Source organism: Macaca nemestrina, unplaced genomic scaffold (assembly GCF_043159975.1).
Source record: "Macaca nemestrina isolate mMacNem1 unplaced genomic scaffold, mMacNem.hap1 Scaffold_76, whole genome shotgun sequence".
Taxonomy (NCBI): domain Eukaryota; kingdom Metazoa; phylum Chordata; class Mammalia; order Primates; family Cercopithecidae; genus Macaca; species Macaca nemestrina.
The window spans coordinates 275017-298358 of record NW_027257867.1 but is presented as its reverse complement, the minus strand read 5'-3'; the positions used below and the strand labels follow the sequence as shown (position 1 = coordinate 298358).

The 23342-nt window shown below is 49.7% G+C and overlaps 1 protein-coding gene across 5 annotated transcripts in view; it reads left to right on the top strand.

The window, feature by feature from the left end:
- Window positions 1-23342, top strand: part of LOC139361627 (disco-interacting protein 2 homolog C-like) — a 182558-nt gene that overhangs the window by 5446 nt on the left and 153770 nt on the right. For 3 of the 5 annotated variants that reach the window (XM_071090286.1, XM_071090276.1, XM_071090277.1), the window contains exon 1: window positions 3913-4876. The exons of 1 other annotated variant lie outside the window; for it this stretch is intronic. The gene's annotated coding sequence lies outside the window, so the exon portion shown is untranslated. Of the gene's footprint in view, window positions 1-3912; window positions 5083-23342 lie in introns of those variants that run through there. One more of the 5 variants, XM_071090275.1, reaches the window with a different exon arrangement.

Here is a 23342-nt window from a genome sequence, read left to right as displayed (position 1 = left end):
GAGACTCCAGCCACGTCCAAAGGGGCCGTCCGGGTCCCACAGGCTGGTGGGAGTGACTTCTGAGCCACTCCAGACCACACTTTGTGTTCCTACACCCCACAAAGCCACTTAAAGTGCCATGTTCTGGTGCTGTGTGCCTCACCAGTGTGCCATACAAGCCTGCACGGGGATCTGAGCGGGCGCTGCCTTCCTCAGGCTATGCTGGAGTTTTGGGGCAACTGGAGCACTCCTGGCTGTGATTCTCGCCACTGTCTGGGCTTCCCTAGAGGGTCTCACCTGCAGCGTGAGGACCACATCGGCAGCCACTGAGGAGCCGCCAGGTGCAGCGTTGGTCCCACTCAGTCCTTCTCGACTTTGGTGAGAGAGTAGACAGCAAAACTTCAGCTGGGAGCCCCAGGCCTTCTCTGCTTGGGGCCCTGGGACTGACATAGCACAGATCCTGCCATCCACGTGCTGGGGGCCCCGCCGTGCGGCTCCCTCCTCTGGTCGGGGGCTGCACCCTTGGGCTGTGCAGCTCCTGGTTCTCACACTCAGGGGCCCAGGGAGGGTGGTGGATGAAGAGAGAAGGAGAAGGGTGGCAGTTTGAGCCCAATTGTGTTGGCTTCATCTTCCGCCTCTTGTCCCTAAGTACATTGGCAAAGTTTTCCAGGTGAAAACTCAGAAGGGATTTTTAATGACTGGAATCTGTGAATTCCATGGAAGCCAAGTCTGTCCACCTCTTTCACCCACCTCATTTCTCCCCGTTGGGGCTGATTTTGGCAGCGTTCATAGGGGCAGGGACGGAAGGGGTGGGGGCCAGCCGTCGGCCCTGTGTCCCTCCCTTCCTCCCCTCAGCGCCACAGCATTTCGGTGTCATCCCCTTCCGTGCACGCGTCCTCATGAAAACCAAGTGCGGCTGGAGGGAGATGCCTGCGCCCACTCCCGTGACCTTCCCGGCCGGCCTGGCTGCAGCGGCCTCTCGGCAGGCATCTTTCTGGTGCTGCCTCCGTGCCCCTCCCATCACCTGATGCTCGTGTTCCTGAATCTTCACGCGTGTGCTCTGTGCAGCCACCTCACGGGCTCCCTGAGAAGGAAGACAGTGTCTCACACTGGTCAGAATGCTCTTCTCTGTCCACTGAATAGTCCAACACAGAATCATTCCTCTGTGATTATTTATGCTTTGTTATGTAGAACTGGAATAAAGAAAAAGTGAATTTAGACATTACAGCCATCAGGTTGAAGCTTAGTAATTGCATTAGGGAATTAAATGGAAGCATTTGAGCTTCTCGAGTTCTAATTCCACATCTTCGTATCCCCATCACCCCCCATACCCAGTGTCTAACAGAGCTCTTGGTCTAGGAGTTTCTTGATAAATGCTTACTGAATTGAACTGGACTGAGCTTAACATTCCCACCCAGAGTTAGAAGCCAGTCCCTGAATAAATTGCATTTAGAATATGAGTTTGATGTTACTGTGGTAAGGGGTATCCTACACGTCATAATTCCTAGTCAATATCGGGTATTTAGTCAAATAGACTCAAGTATAGAGAAGCATAGGCCCATCTGGCAAAAGGGCAAGGCACGCTGCTTTAGGTCCAGGTCCCCAATATCAACTATGAAAATAAAACGTCAACTCCAATGACAGCCCTGTCCTCAGCTGGTCACTGTTTATGCTAACAATTATAAACAGCTTGAACTTGCTGTCCTGAGAGGCAACACACCCTCCATACTCTCTGCAGTGTAGCTGCCTTGGTGGATGGAACATGCCCCTCCTCCCTCCCTCTCCCTATCCCTCCCTCCCCCCTCCTCTCTCCCTCCCTCTCCCCTCCTCTCTCCCTCCTTCCCCTCTCCTTCTTCCTATCTTCTCTCACCTTTCTCCCCCCACCTTCTCTCCTGGACAAGGGGCAGAAGAGAGGAGATCTCCGGAATCTTCTGCTTCATCCAAGCAGCTTGGGGGCAGCATCAACAGCTGCAATTTGGCTGCCCCAGCAGGTGCCTCAGGGCAGCCTTTCTAATGGGAATCCTGGAATCATGTCTTTCCTTAATGTGTCCTAAAGGCTGGAGGACATGAAGTGAAACAATGCTCCATGCTCAGTCCTGTGATTTTGTGTAATTATTGGACTTACTTTGAAATTTAACTAAATGATACCCAAGGTAGAGCATGAAAAAAAAGAAAAAACAGGCTATGGTGTTTGAAAAACAAACAAAACCGTTTGGTTTGTTGGTTTGTTCTTAGACCTTCACAGGCTCCTAGGTCACACGTTTCAGTTTCTTAGCAAGTGGCATTCTCTGCAGAAGCTGTGTCAGTCTCTGTTTGATGATGTCAGCCACAGCAGAAAGAAGCACTCCGTAGGCCCCGTGCTCAGCACCTTGGCGTGAGCTCCTGCCATCTTCTGTTCATGCTCATCACAGCTCTGTGCAGTGGGCATCCTCCTGATCCCTGTGGGAGGATGGAGGATGGAGGCGGAAGGGTGAGTGATGGCAGGATCACATGAGGGGTCTCTCCCGAGGTAGGGAGGGGAACTGGCCCAGGACCTTAGTGCCCATCGCATCCTTCTTCCTCCTCCTCTGCCTCTCTGTGACTGTTTGACTCAGGCTGCAGGGACAGACATGAGTATGTGCAGAGCCTGTGTGCACCCCTGGGAATGTGTGCTCATATTGGCAGGGAGGGATGTGAGTGTGTACAGAGCGTGTGTGCACACCCTGGCGGTGTATGCCGGCGTTGGCAGGGACAGATGTGAGCGCGTATGGAATGTGTGTGCACACCTTGGGGATGTGTGCTGGCATTGGCAGGGACAGATGTGTACAGAGCGTGTGTGCACACCTCGGGGTGTATGCTGTCGTTGGCATGGACAGACGTGAGCGTGTACAGAGCGTGTGTGCACACCTGGGGGTGTGTGCTGGTGTTGATAGGGACAGATGTGTACAGAGCGTGTGTGCACACCTGGGGGTGTGTGCTTATGATGTTTTGTAACCGGCAAATACGTGGCCTGTTGCATCGGGCGGCCCTGCGCCCATGCTGAGCCCGTCAGTGGCCCTCGGGTTGGGGTCTCCATCTGTCCAGACAGCACTCGAGTGGCTTGAGGTTTCAGATTCTTCCTCTACGGATACTTGGGCTTCCTCAGGACCAAACATCAGAACCAGCCAACTGCAAACTACAAGAACGTTCAAATGCATCTTCAGTAGGAAAAACAAAAGCAATTGGAAAAATTTTCCAACGTGACCCCGTGGTTAAGCCGTTAGATACTCCAGCCAACAGATTGAGTCACTTTAAAATTCACACCAATTAAAATGGTTGTAAGAGTTGCAGAGCTTTACCGCTAAACCTTGAAATAATTGAAGCATTCTGCTCCACTTGCTTACAAACTAGAGTTGGGGATACCTTTCAGTCCAAAGTAGCAACCTTCTAAATCCAGCTTAGATGCGAGGCTCCCACTGACACAGGAAGAGACAGTGGCCCTTGATTATTCTCCTGTGTTCAGATACTGTGTCATTTCTTTTTGTTTTTTTCTTTCTTTTTTTTTTTTTTTTTTTTTTGTATCCTGATCATCACTTCTGCTTTTCCAATTCAAACTAAAGGGAGTTTAGCTCTGTTTTGGAGAAGCTGTGGTTAGTAGTTTCTTTTCATGGTTTGCTTAATCTCTTAAGTCTGGTGCTTACATTACCCAAATAGACTTTTCTTTAGTACGACAGTGCCATAACCCAGGGCTTCTCCCTCCATATCTGCTCCCCAGGAGGCTCCCTAGGAATGGGCGCTGGAGATCCAGCCCCCCTCCATGTGCCATTTTCTTTGAGTCCAAGGTAGCTTTGGCTCAGAGAAGAAAAGAGGCCTCCGGGTTAGGTGCCTCTGACTGCTTGCTTGTGAAATGTTTAATGATAAGGCGACTTCCAAACTAATTTACACATTGATAGTTGTAGCTTGAAGTATCACCGCAGTCATAAGAACAAGAAACACTCCCATAAAGTAGATAAGCAGAAAAAAGCCATAGAAGTTTAATACAGCGCAAATAAAATGGTGTTGTAAGAATGTCCAGTGGGAAATGCTCTCAGTCCAGCCAGATCCAGCTGTGGCGTCAGTCCAGCTGTGGTGTCCTCCTGTAAAAACATTCAGCCACATGTGGCCCTGATCGCAATCACTACTCTGAATTGTGATCCAGAATGTTCTTGGGGGCCGATGCTGGGACTGTTCCAGCAGCTCAATCTGATTGGGCGTCACGGTGGTGATGTGCTTAGCGCGGCCAGCTGGGCTGAGTGGTGGCCACCCGTGCACTCGCCACGTGCAGCCGTTATTCTGGTGATGGGGTTGCATGCGCCCCGGCTTGTCCACCTGGGCTATTAAAGTACTGGGAACCCAACCGCGGGCGGTGCCTCCCGATATGGGAGCTGTCTTTTTTATCCAGGGCCCTCTGGCGCTGCAGAACCCTGCTGCCAGTCTGAGCTCACAAGGAGGTACCGGAGGGCTCTGCTGGGGCATGGAGGTCCCTGAGCAGGTGGTCGCTTATTGCTTGTGGAGTGGTCCATGGCCTGTGAGTTTATTCTCGGGGTTTGTGTGGGCGAGGTTAACCAGTTCACAGCTGGGCACTTACCCCTTACACAGGTGACACTAGTTAAAGTGGAATCTATATTAGCTCACACGGGAGTGTGTGAGGAGCTGGGAGGGTGGGGAGGCTTGGCCTTAGCACTAGGTTCCCGGGCTCCTGACGTTTCTGCGTCTTCCAGTTGAGGGGCCGTCAGAGCCGCTGTGGGTCCTGAAGACAGTGGGTGCCATATGGACCAGGGGATGCAGAAGCCTCTAGAGGCTGCGGGAGGCAAGGAGACGGTCGCTTCCCCAGAGCCAGCCCTGCCACCACTTCGACGTTAGATGGTGGGACCTGTTTTGAACTCCAGCTTCCAGAAATGTGAGAAAATAAGTCAGAGTTTAGGGCGCTAAATTTGGGGTGATTTAGTGGAGAAATAGAAAACTAGCCCACAAATGTGCACGCATTGAAATGTGCTCTGTCCAGGTGTTCACAGTGGTGTGAGGGAGATGGCATCAGGGTTCTGGGAACTGTGCAGTTTTACTGAAGGAAGGGGGCTCGCCACGCCTTTCCTCATATAACTGAAGGTATGTATGCCTGCCACACTGCCCAGGAGACAGGGACTAGAATTCTGACTTTATTTCTTATGGGAACCAAGCCACAGTCAGAACACGGTGAGGGCCGAGACGAGCTTCCTACAGCGTGAACTGGGAAGAGGAATCGCAAGTAGTTTGTGTTTTTCTACACAGACCTGTCCTTTTCAGGTTTTGTTAAGTTTTGGAAAAAGGGAGAAGCCAGGCACACCTCGGCGAGGGACAGTGTTTCTGGAGGTGGTGCGGCTTCAGCCTGAAAATGGCCGTGTGGTTGGGAGGCTCAGAAACTGCCCTCCAAGGGCACTCATCTATTCCTTATTGCAGTAATACCTCGTTTACAGAAATCCACAGAAATGACAGTGCGGGAGGCTTCTGGTCTGGATGGGTTTGTGTGGACCGAGGTCACGGGGTGTTGTCCCAAGTGCTAATCCTGACCTGGCAGAGGCTCTGTTCCCAAATAATTATTCCACAGTTTCAGAGCCTATATCTGAGTGATAGTCTTTTAACTTTGTTGCATAAAAGGAAACAAAGTATGTCTTGAGGGTCTAAAAATCCATGTGGTAATCATGGCTGTAAACTCATACATGGGGCTTTGGGATGGAGTGAAAACCACCGTCACCTGGCGTGGACGCTGCGTGGTATTTTTAGCATGGTGGCCTGCTCTTGCCTTGAACTCTATCTGCAGTGTGAGCAACAGCTGTGCATTTGAGAAATGTGGACAGGTCAGGCTTGCTCCTCCAGGGGCCTGCAGGCATCCGGGTGAGGGGCCTGGGATGAGGCCACATCAGTGGGAAGGAGCTTGGTTGTGTCAGCAGATATGTCTGCCTCTACAGGCCCGCAAGCCAGCCAGAACCCAGTTTTCCTTTGGTCATCTAATGCCAGAAGAAACCTGTTTCTTAGAGATTTTCATAATTTATATTAATGAACCATTTGACCGTACATAAAATGTTATAAATGCATGAGGCTTTACAACTTGGCAGATGTGTAACTCACATGTCATTGTACCAAACTGTTGAAGATATTTGTTTCACTTGAAGGTTGTTAGCATTTTATGTGCAAAGCAAATGCCAGTAGCATTTTGCAGGAGTATTTTGGAATTTTAAACACAGTGGGATAGTGCTGGGTCTCTGGGATACTGGTGAGGTGGACGTGACCTCAAGCTCTTGTAGCTTGCAAGCAGGATTGCTAAATTGTCACAACTGCAGTGCTGGAAAGTCAAAGTGGATTTCTGTAAATGAGGTATTAGTGCAATAAGGAACAGGTGAGTGTCCGTGGAGGGCAGTTTCTGAGCCTCCCAGACACCCCAGGAGGAAGCGGGGGACGGGGGCAGTTACCCACCAGAACCTGGACGGTGAAGCTGGGTTTGCCGGTGGCCCTGCTTGGCAGGTCATTACATGCAATAAGAAACAGGTGAGTGCCCTTGAGAGCGGTTTCTCGGCCCCCTTCAGAACCACAAGTGGAAGACGCTCCAAGGTGGGGGGTGGGGGTTCGGTTAATCCACAGGAGCCTGGATGGTGGAGCTGGGTTTGCTGGTGGTCCTGCGTGGCAGGTCATTACATGCAATAAGGAACAGGTGACTGCCCTTGAGGGCGGTTTCTCGGCCTGCTTCAGAACTGCAAGTGGAAGACGCCCCAAAGTGAGGGGGGGGCTGGTGGTCGGTTATCCAGTGGGGCCGGATTTGCTGGTGGCCGCTGCGTGGCAGGGCACGGCGTGGAGCGATGGGAGGGGAGTGGAGTGGGAATAGAGGATGCACCCTCCACAGCTACTGCTGGGAGTTGGCTCTGGTAGCAGAAGGGGCATAGATAGAGGGATTCCCATCAGGGGCAACACGACTGGGGTCCCACGTGTGGTGGATGCCGAGGTGTGGCTATATGTAATCTCAGTCTGCACAGCCGTCCTGGTGAGTGGGTTCAGTTACCTTCCCATCTCACATTTGAGAAATCTCGGGGGCTCACATCACAGCTAGGTGGGTTGGAACTAATGTCTCCGGCAGGACGTTGGCCCCAGAGCCCAGATCTTACCCGCCCCCGCTCTTTTCAGTCCACCAAGCTTGTAGAGAGGGTTGTGTGGTGGTGGGTGGCGGCTGAGAAACCAACACAGTAGAAGGCGGGGAGGAACTAAACCAGGCAGGAGACACAGGCAGTGCTTGGGAGGTCTGCACGGGGTGTGGGTGTGGGAGACACCTCTGGGCCAGTGAACCCCGTTCTGTGCTCCTGGCTTGCCCAACCTTGGCCCTCAGCCACATGCTGCGTGCTTTAGGTGAAATCTCAGTCGCTCGTGTGGTGCGGGCATCTTTTCTCCCTGGCTTTGCCTCTCTTTAAATCACGGAGTCTCAGTGGGGATGGCGGGGCGGATGGTGGTCCATGGAATTTGCCCTCCACCTCCTCATCCTTGTCCTGTCCTGTCTGGCCTGTTACCTGAATCTGTGTCTCTTCAGAGCCTGCAAATGAGTGGAGGCCACGACAGCCTCTCGCTGACCGACCTCTCAAACTTTTATTCATCAGAATAGTGTTAAATGCCGATTCCTAGGCACCCCCATTGGACTCTACGCCTGCCTAGCATGGGTACTTTGGGGAAGGTACAGAGGGTTGCTGGGCTGTTCCAGGGGGGAATTTGCATTGTTGAATGTCTATTGTGTTCCTTCCAGCACTCTACTTTCCACGCACACGTGGCATTAAACCTGGAAGACCTCTGGGTGCTGTGCTGGTGAGGAAGCCCCGGCTGGACGAGGGGCTGCTGGGGCTCGGACTTGATTCCTGGGCTGGGGGCTGCGGGCTGCGGGCTTATTCTCTTCAGTGGGTCTGCTGATGGGATGCCCTGAGAAGTCCTGCTGTGCACTCAGGGGAAGGTGCAGAGACAGGCTCAGAAAAGACAGACCATGGATTTAAAAATTCCTACTGGAAAATCTTTTATGAGCAAAGTAATTTGCATCTAACTGAAGACAATCATTGCTTGAATAATTGGTTTGTTTACAAAGTTGGTCCTATGAACAGATTAAAGTTTTCATTCATGCCTTATCTATAATGTGAATAGGAGCTATTACCGCAACTTAAATTAGCTTTAAATTTCGTATCAGATTGCAGTCCAGATTACAAACGGCTGCTTGATAATCTAATTGATAAAACGGAGGAATTTAGTGCTTGGAACCCAGAGTGAAGGGAACAGAATTGCTTTGGTTTCTCAAAAGGGTGTTGACTGAGTGGTGACCTGGGGTGAAGAGAAGTGGCTAGAGTCATTACACTCGAGGAGATGATCTGCCCCCGCCTTTCTCAGCTGTCTTCTGGACAAAACAAAGGGTGATAAATGGAAAAAATTCAGCACTGAGTTCGTCTATGCCCTGAGCTTCTCATCCAGTCATTAATGGGCTGTATCTGTGAAGCCTCCATACAGGCACAAAGGAATTAGGCTAGAGTAAGGCGGCCGGCGACCTCTGGCGTCTGGACCGCGTGTCACTTCCTAAAGCCCTTTTGGGTGAAATGACAGTGGCAATGTCGTTGTTCGGAGGAGTGTAATCTCACGTATGAGATGCAGATTTTAAACACCAAAGTCAGGAAGCTTGGTGGGAGTGGCTGTCTTCCAAGTGGTTTTCTGTGCTGCCATGGATGAGGCGTGGATGTGTCATCTGTTGGTGAGATCCACTGGTGAAGGGGCTAAGCAAACCATGGAGGTCGGGGGTGTGAAGCTGCATCTCTTCTGGCATCCCAAGGAAATACATCTTGTAAAACTTGTGAATTTGACCCTGACCCTAACCCCAACCCTGAGTGTTGAAGTCTGGTGCAGTGTCTTGAGCCCTCTTCTGCATTGAGGGTGAGTGACTGTAAATGACCGATTCCTCAGTGGTGAAAGTTCAAATGTAGCTTCCCTGAGGAAGCCAGACCTCGGTCACCCGTATCTCCATTGTAAACACTGCGGCCCCTACGCGGGTGGCTGCAAGTTTCCAGGCCTTCCTTGGAGAAGCAGCCGTGAGGTGCTTGATGATTTGATAACATCAGCCACCTTCTGTCTTCTGTCTAATCACGGTACAAATGATTCTCCTACAAGGAAATGGATCTGGTTTCTTCCTGATCGTTGGAAGAAGCAGCCTGCCTAGGGACTCCACCGTCCTCTGCACTTTCACAGCGAAGCCTGTGTCTGTCTCCAAGGAGTGTCACGTGTGTCGTGGGAATCGCTTCCTTAATTCTTCCTGCTTTTGATAGCTCGGGTAGCTCTGCCTGTTTCACCCGGGATGAGCAGCGGGTGGTCTCTGGCTGCTGTGGGACTAGGGCTTGGGGGTGCATCATCACATCCGGTGGCCTGTCCAGGTGGGCATCATTGTCTTTTGCCTGTTGCCTGAGGCAGCTGTGATGCCATGGGGGTCATGCTTGTCAGGGCCAACCCAGTTCTTCCCGTGTACACCTCTCCTGCTGGAGTGCCTTTCCTTATGATGACTTGTTGAATTAACGTGGAGAATGCAGAGAGGCTCTGGGCCTCTCTCTCTCCCATTCTTACTCCCTGGAGCTGTGAAGCCCGAGAAGGGAGCCCATAGCCAGAGGCTCCTTTAAATTTAATTAGAATAAAGATTTGATTACATAGCTAAACACATTTGAAAAGAACTTCACAGATGAAATTCCAGATTCAACCCTTCAGGCCCAGTGGCCACGTTTCGGGGCTCAGCAGCTGTAGGTGGCTGTTGTCTTTCTGTGTTGGCTGAGCAGATTGGGGCGTTTCCAGTTCAGCAGGCAACTCTCTTGCATGGCTCTGCCTGTGGTGAGGGCACCTAGGCTGGAGAGCCTCGTGGGGATCCCTTAGGCCTCCGGCTGCAGCCAGGCTGCACGGTTCCTGTGCCCCGGGTCCTCTGCAGGCCCAGATGGATCCCACCACAGAGCCAGCACTGCTAGACTTGGGTACTGTGTGCAGACAGCAGAGGGTCACGTCCGGGCCTTGCAGGGGCTGGGGTGACTGGCCTCCTTGGCCAGGCTTCTGTTTCCGAGTCTTCAGGGGAAATGCATCCACCATCCACCATCCACACCGTGCACCAGAGGAAAACTGCAGGCTTCTCTGTGGATGGTGAATTGAGATCATGCAGAGTGACTAGGTTTGGGCTCCTGAGCAGCGTGGAACCTGATACCTTTAGGTGGAACCTGACATGCCTCCATGTGTACATGGCAAAGAGAATGCAGCATTGTCAGCTTGAATCCAGATGTGCTCCCGTTTTGAGGTGGAAGGTTCTGGGAGTATTGGCCATTGGTGATTGTGCTGCCGTGGAGGACTTTGAATGCAGGCACTGGTTTGGGATAACCCTGGTTTCCTGGTCCTGTATGTGGGCATCCCTGAATATCCCGGACTGGAGGAAGGCAGGGCAGATGGGAGGGTGACAAGAGGTGTCAGGTGTTTCCAGCTTTGGGGACTGATGCCATCAGACGGCCGAGATCAGGATGGTGGTGGCCAGGGACCAAAGCAGGGGTGCGTGGAAATGCCATGTTCCTCGGAGCATGGGGAGGACCTCTTGAACTCTATTCCTGGGCAACAGATCTTCCATTCTCAGGAATCTGTGCCATTGTAATTGAGTAGCAAATTCTGTAATTGCTCTAATTACTTACTGTTAAGTCCCCATGCCAATTACCATAAATTAGCAACAGTGATAACAGTTTGCCTGGTCAAACCTTACCAAGAAAAACCAGTGGACCTAGTTTTAGTTGCCTCCAGTTCCCTCCAAATCAGATTCCTTAGCGGCTTGTGTCCCCACACTTGCTGCAGTTCCTCCTGGGCCTGGCAGGCACATTCCAGACATTCACATCTCAGCTCAGATGCAGGCGTGCACATTATTTATAGAAAATCGCACTGCGCTGTGATCGGCTTGAGCTGACGTTCTCTAGGTGGGAGGTGGAGGTTCAAAAGTTCTAATGGGATGAAAGTAGAAATATGAATTTTAAAAATTCACGTGTTATGAACTCTGTTCAGTGATTTTCTCTGAAATGAGAGACTATTTGCAGATGAGGCAGTCAGCCTGCAGCTCTCCTTAAATCTGTCCTAGACCTCGATGCCATCCTTCGGCCTCTTCCTGGGTGTGGGGTGCTCTGCTTGAAGCAAAACCAAAGGAAAGAACGTGGTCTGCATCACTACTGCAGCCAGCTCAACGCGCACACCCACTGGGAGGGGGGTTTGATCACTTAACATTTTAAATGCATTTAACATTCAACCAGCAAGTCAGCCAGTGCTTTCTGTACGCAAGCTGCCTGGCTCATGGGAACCTGACACTTGACTTTTAGGAAGAGAGTACTTGCTTCTGTGGAGTGTCAATATTTGCCTCATTTCTTGAGACTCTGCTCAAAGTGATGAACGTGAGTAAATTAGGACCTTTTTTTTGTAAATTGGGCCACAGACCTCTCTAGGCAGAGTCAGGGGAGTAAACGGCTGTGAAAGATGCCGCCTGATGTGAGCCACGGCCAGGCACTTTGGAACCTGGGATCCCATCTCCAGCCTTTCAAAGGACACAGACGAATATAAAATGCAGATGGGAGAGTTCATAATTTGGGCATCTCTGTTCTTTTGAAATCAAAGTGCAAAGAAAAAGTTTTGCCTTGAGGTCTTAACCCATACTTGTTTTTCTCCTGAGGTTTTAAGATTTTCTTAACTGCTTTTCTCTCCCCCAATCCTTGAGGAAGTTCTATCTTCATATCTTCTTAAAAGGTATGGTTAAAAGATATGGTTAAATTCAACACTGAAATATAAAAACATGCTTTCATATTTTTCTTTAAACTGAGGTATCTGACATTGGTGAAGAACTAACTGGGAGTATTGGTTTATTTTTATTTTTTTGAGACAGTCTTGCTGCGTTGCCCAGGCTGGAATGCAGTGGCACGATCTTGGCTCACTGCAGCCTCACCTCTTGGTTCACGCCATTCTCCTGCCTCAGCCTTCTGAGTAGCTGGGATTATAAGTGCCTGCCACCATGGCTGGTTCATTTTTGTATTAGTAGAGACGGGGTTTCAACATGTTGGCCAGGCTGGTCTTGAACTCCTGACCTCAGGTGATTCGCTCATCTTGGCCTCCCAAAGTGCTGGGATTACAGGCACGAGCCACCACACTCGGCCTGGGATATTCTTGATTATAATTGTAACATATCCCTTTAATAAAAACAAAACAGAACAACAACAACAACAAAACAACAGCTGTCTGAAAAGTCTCGAAATTAAAGAGCTCAATTGGACAGGGATTTGGACACCAGTTGAATGGCCCAGCACACCATAGTTACATGGGCCACTCGGCCTGTTAGGTCCTTAGGGTATTTGAAGTCATATGGATATTTGCATTTCTGCCTCTGGATATCGTGTTAGTATTCGGCTAGTGTTTGAGGGCCAGGCTCAGATCCGGGAAAACAAGAGCCCCTGCCCTCACGGCACTTCTCTTCCATGTGTGTGTGTCAGGAAAATAGAAAGCATAAGATATTTTTTTCAATGAGCTGGGAAGATGGAAAAACAAGCTTAAGATGTTTACTTGTTCAGAAGAAGGGAAGTGCAAGGAACACTCAGCTTTGTTGCTGCTGAAGGAGGCCCCTGGTGGAGGCTGTTTCAGAGGTGGGGTTTCTCTGAGAAAGGTGGTAAGAGCCAAATAGGATGCCCCATCTGGTTTGCCAGAGATGGGGAAAGTTAGTATCCCCAAAACAGCTTCAGCATTCTGGCAAAGCTTTGGAAAACCAGCTACGGTGTAGGACCTTGTTGGCCGCTGGGTAGAAGGAAAACATTGCTGGTCCTGAGGACTGTACTGTTGTTCCACTGCTATAAAGAACTATCTGAGGCTGGGTAATAAGGAAAAAAAATGTTTAATCGGCATACAGTTCTGTGGGTTGTACAGGCTTCTACATCTGGGGAAACTTACAATCAGAGTGGAAGGTGAAGGGGAGGCCGGCGTGTCTTCACATGGCTGGAAGGGGAGAGAGAGTGAAGGGGAAGGTGCCATGCACTTCCAAACAACCAGATCTCAGGAGAACGATCATGAGGACAGCACTTGGGGGATTGTGCTAAACCATTAGAAACCACCCCCATGAGTCAATCACCTCCCACCAGGGCTCACCTCCAACATAGGGTTAGAGTTCAGCATGAGATTTGGGTGGGGACACACAGCCACACCATGTCAGGCTTCCCATTCTTCTCCTGCACGTGCTTCGCAAATGGTTCTGTCATTGGTTTTTGTTTCTGTTGATACATAATATACGTACATATTTTCAGAGTGCATGTGATACCTTGATTCACCCCTATATTGACGAAATCTGTGTACTTGGGATGTCTTTCACTTTAAATAGTTTCTTTTCCTTGTGCTGGTTATGTTAAGTTATTCTCTCCTAGCTGTTTTGAAATACACAGTAGATGACCCACTGCCATCCCCCTGCTGATTTATCAATAGTAGGTCTCGTGTTCCCATTAGGCTGTGTGTTTGTGCACATTACCAGCCTCTGCCCATCCTGCTTATGAGTGGGCTCTGCTGGGCCCTGTTGACCACCTACTTTTGGCCTCCATGAGATCTGCTCTCAGCTCCTGCTTATGAGTGAGAACATGCGCCGTTTCCTTGCTTGGCTCGTTTGCTTAACGTAATGTCCTCCAACTCCATCCATGCTGCCGCGGATGACAGGGCTCTCCGCTGTGTGGTGGAGTATTGCTCCTGTGTGTGTTCGGGCCACGTTCCCTTCATCCCCTGTTGACGGGCACTCAGGTGATTCCAGACCTTGGCTACTGTGGATGGAAGCTGAGAGCAGTCACTGGCTTTATACTCGGGGGACGTGAGCCACTTTGATGTTCTCAAGCAGCCTATCCCCAAAGCCCTCCGTAGAATGCCGCATTCGTTTGTACTCATGGCTTCTTCCACTAGGATGAACAGCTGGGAAGGGGCTTTGAGTGAATGCTTGGGTTTCTGTCTTTAATTGGTACCCAGCTACACTGGCCAAGTAGAGGTCCCAGTGACCCTGGACACTACCTCACATAAGGTCCAAAGATGCAGTTAGGTTCTTTTTTTAACTTAAAAAAAAAAATGCTTTTGACCTGGGTAAGCTATGGCATCATCAGTTAGAGTTTTTCATATTGGAAAGGTGTATATTTTATTTTCTAAGAAGGAAAGAAATCCTGTTAAATACTCTAACCACAGATTAAATCATGTCAAGGAAAGAGGTACTATTTTGGGGGAAAATTACCCCTTCATGTCAAAGATCAAGGAGATGACTTACATTGTTTAATTGAGTTAATTATGAAATCTTAAGTGGTTTTAAGAAGATGAGCTGTGGATCCTACAAGACATGAGACTGATACTGATTTAATGTTAGTCAGCCCTGACAGAATGTGGCTAATATTTAAAGCTTGCTCCAGTATTGCTTGATAGATTGTAAGTTAATGTAAAGATCTGTTTGACGCTTTTATTTTACAAAATATTATTGAGAAAAAGTTTGACAGCCAAGGAACGGCCTTCAACCAATTTCTTCCTAATTTCTATCACCAGAAAATTTTGTCCTGTTAATTCCAGAATTTACTTTTGGAAAGTTCCCGTAAGGAGAGCAGAGGTATTGGTGGTTGAATGGTGACTTGAATTTAGGTGAAGATCATTAAATATTTCATAGTCATGTTTGTCTTGGTGGTTTTAGCAATTTTATATTAAACTTAGAACTGTGAGTCAAACCAAATCTGTTCTTTTGCTTTTGTGATACTCCTTTGTATGACTATACTGGTAAAGAATGATAAAATGTGTATTGGGTATTTTTTCTGTGTAGATATTAGGATTTTTAGGGGAACAAATTAATCATTCTTCTAATATACACTGTGCTGTGTGTTGGGTCCTTTGTATATTAGTTGAATCACTCTAATGAGGACCACTTGAAAGTCTGTTTCTATAGCAGATGTTTTATATGTTGACTTGTGTTATGCAAAATCCTTCATCCTCTAAGAAGACTAAGCAATGGGTTGGAGGAGAGATTTAATCACCCATTAGGTCTATTCCGAATGCCCAGAATTGAATGCAAGTACTAATTTTGTTTTTGAAGTGGTGTGTGTGTGTATGGGTGTGTGTGGTGAACTCCTTTTTAGGTCATGGGAGGGAGGTAAAGCGAAGATGAGATTTGCTGATGAACATTTGTGCATATGCTAGTGGAGAAGTCATATGACTTGACTGCACCTGCGTACTCTGATTTTGGTTTCGTTAGTGTCCGTAGCCACAAGCCTCAACTGCCTCTGGGACCCACCCTGAGGGGCTGTGGTGAGGGTTATTACAGAGTCGTGCGTCTTAGTGAAGGGCACAAACGGCCTTGTGGGCCTACTTTGGCTTTGTTTGAACGTCTAGATTGTTAAACTAAGTTTAACATTTTGAGGATTATAAATTGTGATTCTTGTCTAAGAAGAGGTTTCTGTTGTCTCTGAAGACAGGAGCCCCAATACAGAGGGTCCCTGGCTCCCAATTGTTACATATCTGATTTTTTTTTTCAACCTTGTGATGGTGTGAACTAGTCACACTCAGTGCATTGTTTGGCCCAAGATGGGCTGCCTCTGGATGAACCCGTTGTAAGTTGAAACTATGATGTCAAATGCACTTTCTATTTAGGATATTTTCAGCTTACGCTGGGTTTATTGGAACAGTTTCATCCCATGGTAAGTCAGGGAGCATATGTGCTCATAAAAGTGGAGACGATCTCATAGATACCGTGAGATATAGTGTCTCTGATGTTATAGAGATACGATGAAAACAATCAAGTGGGACTTGGAAGCCTTGGAGGGACTCACATGGGCGGCTCCTGGAATGCAATCTTGAGCGCCACTGGCTTCTGAATGTGACATCTGTACCTTCTGCTTAGCCCAGTGTGTTATCGGCTGCTCTCGAGGGCAGAGAGGTCCAGCGTTCCTGTGTTTAGGTATTTGAGCTGCCTTAAGAGGCTAGGTCAATTCTCACTGGTGTCTTCAGGGCTTTAGGCCTTCTGAACAAGCAGGAGGAAGCACGACTTTGTAGAGCTTTGGAAATCTCAACGGACTTCAGGGCCATCCCCTTTGGCAGGAGAGAGCCCCACTGGAGGCGAGCAGGGTGCCGTGCGGGCCTCTGCTGGGCCCAGGCATGTACGGACGTTGTGAGGGCCACAGGACACAGATCGGTCTTGGTTCACAACTGGTGTCGATGGCCACGCAGCATTTCTGCCAGGTACATGAGTGCGGGGACTTGGGTTTTGGGGTGTGCGTCCTGGTTGCCTAGTTGCTTGGAAGACCCCCATTCAGACCCCAGCCTGAGTCACCGTGACAGGCCTCCTGCTTCACACGCCACACGGAAGCCGTGGCGTCGGTCACTGACGTCCACCGGGTGTCAGATGTGCGTGTGTATCTTCCTTGGTCTCGGGATGTGTCTTGTTTTGAGGTTATAGTAAACGTTCTTTACGAGGGGTTTTGGATTTTTTATGTTGTTTGCAAGGAGGCAGCAGGGAGTGCTTGAGCAATGAGATCCCCTTTCCAACCAATACAATTTCAGATCCCAGCAGGTAATTAAGGCAGCGGAGCTGTGGGATCACCTTTGCAACCAATGAGAATTCAGATCCCAGGAGGTAATGACGGCAGCGGGGCGGGTGTCAGAACCCTGAACTGTGGCTGTTTCTGGTGTCTTGCCCCGCGGACAGAGCGTTCTGGGGCCTCCGTGGTCCTCTGTGGGGTGAGTGGAGCGCATGAGCTGGGTGCTGCTGGGCCCTGGCTGGCTCCCCAGCCCGGGGTTTATGCAGGACTCGTTAGACAACTTGGAACCCAGAAAGCAGCACGAGGAGAACGGGATTGTGCCTTTCTGGATCCTTGGTGCTTCCCAGTCTCAGACACTGAGTAGGCTCTGAGGGGTCTCGCCGGGAAGACTTGCACAGTCGGCCCCCGGGATGGAGTGGGGCTGCAGCGGGTCTTGCAGGAGCTGGAAGTGGGGGTGAGTGTCTCGCAAGCGGGACCTTTCAAGTGGGCCCAGCAGGATGCATCTGTGGAAATGGTGCCACCTAACGCAGGGCTGCGGCCAGCAGGACCTGAAAGGCTACAGCGGGCTGTGTTTCTGCTCTCTCTCTCTCGAGTCTCTGCACGGTTTTCCTTGGTTTTTGTCTGTTTGGAGGACGCTTCCCCCTTTCTTGCGCTTACCTAGCCTTCTGAGCTTCTTTGTTGAGTACGACAAAGCCCTGAGAAGGCATTTTTATCGCATAATTGTGTTATCCTGGTGGCTGGATAAATGACCTGCAAATGTGGGTGACTCAGGAGCTCTGAGGGTGTTCAATATCCAAGACAGAGGTGGGAAGGAAATGTTCAGGCAGGCATCAGAGGATCTGTTCTCTGCTTTACACTGGGGCCCTGGTTTGCTGACAGTCTTCACACTCGATCCAAAATGGGGGATAATGAAGTCTCACGGATTCGGCTTCAGCTGAGAGCTGCCTCCAGCACAGTCTTGTGTGAGTAACAGTTTCTATGTTTGGTGCGAAGGGCGGGCGTCAGTCAGTTGATCTTATTTGTGGTGGTGCTTATGGTGGGTTTTCCGTAAGGAATGTAGACTTTATTAGCTTTGGCAAGGGAATCCTGAGTGATAAATTGGAAGAATGTCTCAGGAAATTCTGGAACCTGCAGTGAATCTGGAATCTGTATGAAATTGAGATTTGGATTCTCACGATTTCCTAATGCTACCCCGAAACCCAGTAGTTGAGACAGTCGTAGAGCTTCAGTTGTGCTGCCCCGGTTCCCCATTTTAAAAGGGACACGTTGCTTTCCTCTAGAATGTTCTGAGCTCTGAGTGCTGCCGGCAGAGTGACCAGCTCTCTGCATCAGAGGGGAAGCCAGGGCTGCGTTCACGGCGTCGCGGCAGCCGGGAGCTGACCCTGGACCTCAGGCACGTGTGAGGCTGACCATTTTCTGTAAACTCCAAGGGTGCAGTGGTCTCCTTGGCCCTTTACAGTCTTCTGAAGCTTTTGATGTGTCTGCACTTTGTAGATTTTTCAGAAGTAGACAGCCTTTTCCCACACCCTTGGGCTGAGTTTCGTCAGAGGCTGGTGTGTGGGAAGCACCACACCCACATTCTGACAGGGAAGACTCTGGTGCCCAACTGAGGTCAGAGTGGAAATTTGTTCTTCCTTCCCTCCAGTCTGGTCCAGCTGCTCCCTGCTTGGCCAGAAGAAAATCATGCTTATTCAAGTCGTAGGCAAACCCCCGAAGTCAAACATTTGTCTTTTTTCTTTAATATGCCCATTTAGTTTATATGGAATGATAGCTAGAGAAATGCCTTTTAGGGGAAAATTAATTTCCTTAATTACAGAGAACTTTTTGGATAAAAATCAGGAGGCTATTTTGTAATAAGATCTAGTTAAATACTACAGTGGAAAGCTCCTTATATTTGGTCTTACACTTGGGCCCTGTGTGCGTGTCCGCATGCTCGTGCTCATGACGCCAGGCGCAGATGTGAACTACAGGCACAGTACATACTTTCTGGTTGCTTTTTTGAACGTCTTATTGCTTGACCTCTCCGACTCAAATGTTGAGTTATGTTGATTCTGTTCAGAATGTTTATCCCTCCGTCTAGGGTCCAGTCGTCTTTCAGGGAGGAACCGTCTTCCTCATCTCTGTCTCCTACAGTATTGTATATTTAATAGTCAAATATTTATAGGTTACATGGGTGACTGATCTGTTCATTAGGAGGAAAACAATGCCAATTTTCACATCATTATAATGGACTTGTTAAATGATTGTTAGTATAATGAAGTTTCCATGGCAAAAGAGGCTTTGCAGATGTGAGTGTAACGGACAGTGAGATGGCGGAGGACCCTGGGTTGTCCAGGCGGGTCCAGTGTCTTCACATGTGCCTTTTGAGAAGGCAGTACGAGGGTCTGCCTCAGAGGAGGAGACCTGAGGACGAGATAGAGGCCAGAGGGCTGTGGGGGTGAGGGCAAGTGTGGGGCAGGGGCAGGGTCCGGAGGGGTGCAGGACTGAGGCCGGGGCAGTGGTAGGAGGGGTGTGGGGCTGTGAGCCAAGCTGCATGGTGGCTTCTATGAATTGGGAGACTCCAGGCAGGAATACAAGCTACTGAGCCCTTGACTTCAGCCCTGGGACTCCTGACTCCCAGGGCTGAGAGGAGGTTTGCATTTGTGGTAATTTGTTGCAGCAGCAATAGGAAGCTACTGCATTGTATCTGTTCTTCACCTCCAAACCTTTGAAAAGTAACCCTGTTGTATTGGCCTTTTGTGTGCCCTAAATTCTAATGAGATGGTTTGTAGGAAATAATGGACACAAACGATGGCAGAACAAAAAGTTGGACAGAAGCAGTGTCTTCTGTGGTTCTGTAGTTTGGGTCTGGGAAGTTAGATTTCGGTCAGAGTGTGTGGTCTTGTTCAGCGTATACCTGGAGTACTTGTTCAGAGCTCCTGGGGGAGTGGTCTTTAACACTGTTAGGATTAAAACTCCAAGCACATCAGGGCCAGAGTTCCTGAGTCAGTGTTAGGCGACCTTTGAATAAGAGTTGGCATGTAGAGTCTGCCCACTTTACTAGTATGAAGAAGCAAAATCTTTTTTTTTTTTTTATTTTTTGAGATGGAGTCTCGTTCTATCACCCAGACTGGAGTACAGTGGCGAGGCCTCGGCTCACTGCAAACTCCGCCGCCTGTGCTCAAGTGAGTCTCCTGCTTCAGCCTCCAAATTGCATGATTTATTTTCCTGTTTTATATACTTAGTATGTGAAAACTCTGCAAACTTTATTAATACAAATGACATGCCAGAACTTAGGAGAATCTGGTATTTTCCCATGCAAATTAGTAGTGATGTGGAATTCCTGGGCTGATTTGGTTTTATAAGACATGGGGCAGATTCTTTGCCTTATTTCCGTGGAACTAACAATTGTTAATCACCCAGCACTCTTACCTCCCCCAACAGCTCAGGTGAGGGGGGTGTTACCCCCACTGTCGTGATGAGAGGCAGGAGACTGAGGCTTAGATGAGCAGGTGACACATTACTGTCCAGCCCCACCCACCCTGTAGTTTCCTGCCATGGCTCAGCTGTCTTCCTGCAAGAAAGGACAGACACCCTGGTGCTGGGTAGAATTCCTTGTGAACCCCTTTCCATCCTCCAGGGAGTTCTTGCTTTACAGTGGTGGCTCATGGGGAGTCCTCTGGCCCACTGAGAAAGTGACTCATGTTGTGACATTACTGTCTCTGTCCGGCTGCTGTCGATTGGGTGATTTGTAAAGAGACATTTATTGCTCACAGCTCTGGAAGCTGGAAAGTCCAAGGTCAAGGCAGTCCAAGGTCAAGGCACCTGCACATCTGGTGCCCCAGGGCCTGTGGCTCACAGACGGCAGCATCTCGCCGGGTCTTGCGTGGCAGCGGTCATCTCGTCAGAACTCACGTGGTGGAGGAGCAGGAGGGCTCCTCCAGGCCTCCCAAGAAGGACACCAACCCTGGTCCTGAGAGCAGGACCTCCCAAAGGCCACACCTCTTAATGTATCCCTTCGGAGATGGTTTCAGCATGAGGTTTTGGGGACATTCAGGCCAGAGCCATTGCTCTGCTGGGGTGTTAGGGCTGCATGGCATCATTACTGCAGCAGAGCCACAGCTTCTTATCTGCATTTGCTGCAGGAGAAGGACGCAGGTGCCTGTGCAAGTTGGGGTTCGGTGCAAGAAGTGGAGACCCTCTGGGAATCTTAGCAGGAGGAACTTAAGGACTTTGAGAACTGACACCTTAGGACTGTAGTTTTCTTCAGACTGTAAAAACCTTGGTGTGTGATAATACTGAACATTGCCTGAGCCCTGTGATCCTTCAAAACAGTGATGGTTAAGACATTCCCCTTCCCCACAACTGCGCCCCCACTTTTACTTCAAGAAGCCCGTTCCCATGTGGCTTAGGCTGACTGGTGGGATGACCATTTACCGAGGACAAGACCAGGTACAGGCCTTCAAACCCCCCTTCTCTGCCTTATAAGTGATTAGCTAAACTGCCTGTTCCCACTGATCAATCACTTCCCACCTTGAAATGGTTCTTCGTGGTGCATTTGCGCCTAGGGGGATGGACTTGTCTTTGACTGTCGCCTTCCACAGAGGACAGTTAGGGTGGGCAGGAAAGAATTCTCTGCTACAGGTCTGCATTCCTGGCTGTTTCCAGAAGTGGGAATTCTGGTGCCCTGGAGTGTGGGAATGGATTTCTAGTGTCCCAGCTTCAGGTGGAGTTGAAATTGAGTGAGGCAACCCACCACACCCATCTGGAGCCAGGGACTAGAGCCATTTTTAAAGTGGCAGTTTCTCCATAAGATTACCCAAAAAATGCGCTCAGCACGTTTCTTTCTTTCTCATATGCATTTGGCCATCTAAAATGGGAATGGTGGTTTTTTGAAGCATGGATGTAGTTTTAAATTTTGAGTATTGTAAACCTTAATGTAGCTTCTTAAAATGTTTGCCTGATTATCTGGAGATTTACTAAACCTTTGGAGTGGTAATAATGAGTTGATCTATATGACTTTGCTTTCTATGATGCAATGAAAGTACTCTAATTAAAACCTCTGCAGTTGGGTCAGCACGCGATTGGCCAAAACAAATTCTGCTTTTTGGGTTTCTTTAACCAAACAAGGGAGTAGAGTGTAGGCTGAAGTGGCAAATTCATTTCAGAGCACGCCAGAGCCCTCGTGACACCACAGAGCCACACCTAGGAAGATGTGGTTTCTGTAACAAGCTTTGGAAAACCAAAGTTCAACTTAATTATCCAACTTTGTTACAGAAAAAGCTTAGACCAGATGGCCAAAGACCTGATTGTTTCATGGTTGAGACATGGTTATAAAATTGCCCTTACTTGGTGCCAATCAGTGTTGGTCCACAGTGATACTCCTCCAACCTCACTGAATAGTTTGGAGACTGACATGAGACTGTGAAAATCTCCTTAAGGTGAAAAGGTCTCTGGAGCACCTGGGAATATCTGCACACCCGTGGCCATTCCCCTATAAGATGGAAAGGACGGCTGGGTCACGCGGGAGCATCCGCACACCCGTGGCCGTCCTCTTTAAGACGGAAAGGGCTGCTGGGGTGCCCCGCAATGTCTGCACACCCGCGGCCATTGTGGCTGTCCCCCTTTCTGCTCAGTCACCTCTGTGTCCCCGCATTCAGGCTTTGGGACACTCATGAACAGCTCGTACCCTGGGCTGGTGAGGAAAGAGTGGGAGGTTGTTCTGAGGCTCTGTCACTGTCTGCCCTGTCATGAGCTGGGCAAGGCAGTGGCAGTGACCCTGGAGGAGTCTGGTCAGTGAGGGCTCCGGCAGGAAGTGCTGAGGCTTGAGGTGGCTCTGCCAGTCGTCACCAAATGTCTTCCCTCTTATTTCCATGATTCCTTCTAGTTCTGCACCTTGCACTGCAGAGTCTCTGTGTGTCTATAAATACACATGAGTTACGATACAGGTGTCTCTTTCCCCTCTTTCAGGGGCTGGGCCCAGGGAGTGAAGTGCAAGACTCCCTTACTGCTGGATGCCCACCAGCACGAGGCACTGCCTGCCCTGCTGACGAATGCCTACAGCGAGTCCTGGAAGCCTCCTTCTGAGCACCTGGCCTGTTGACGGTGTATACGGGAGACAACGGAGCTCCCCTTGCCCCACCCTGAGCAGAGACTGGGGAGGCGGGGGCAGCACTGCCCCCATGGTGCATCCTTGGTGCATGGAGGAAAGTCTGTTTAGCCGGGCGAGGTGGCGGGCGCCTGTAGTCCCAGCTACTCGGGAGGCTGAGGCAGGAGAATGGCGTAAGCCCGGGAGGCGGAGCTTGCAGTGAGCTGAGATCCGGCCACTGCACTCCAGCCTGGGCGACAGAGTGAGACTCTGTCTCAAGAAAAAAAAAGAAAAAAAAAACACAGCCCATCCTCTCAAAAGCAGGGTGACAACCACATTTACTTCTGGAATCTTAAGAAAGGGCCTGTCTCTTTGAGAGAAGAATGTGGCATGAATGTGTGTACCTCCTTTGTTTTTTTTGAGACAGTTTCCCTCTGTCACCCAGGCTGGAGTGCGGTGGTGCAATCTCAGCTCACTGCAAGCTCTGCCTCCCGGGTTCATGCAATTCTCCAGCCTCAGCCTCCCAAGTAGCTGGGACTACAGGCACCCGCCACCACGCCTGGCTAATTGTTTGTATTTTTAGTAGAGACGGGGTTTCACCGTGTTAGCCAGGATGGTCTCGGTTTCCTGATCTCTTGATCTGTCCACTTCGGCCTCCCAAAGTGCTGGGATCATAGGTGTGAGCCACCGCGCTGGGCCGTATGTGTGTACCTCTTTACAAGTCTTGCCCGATCTTTGCATTG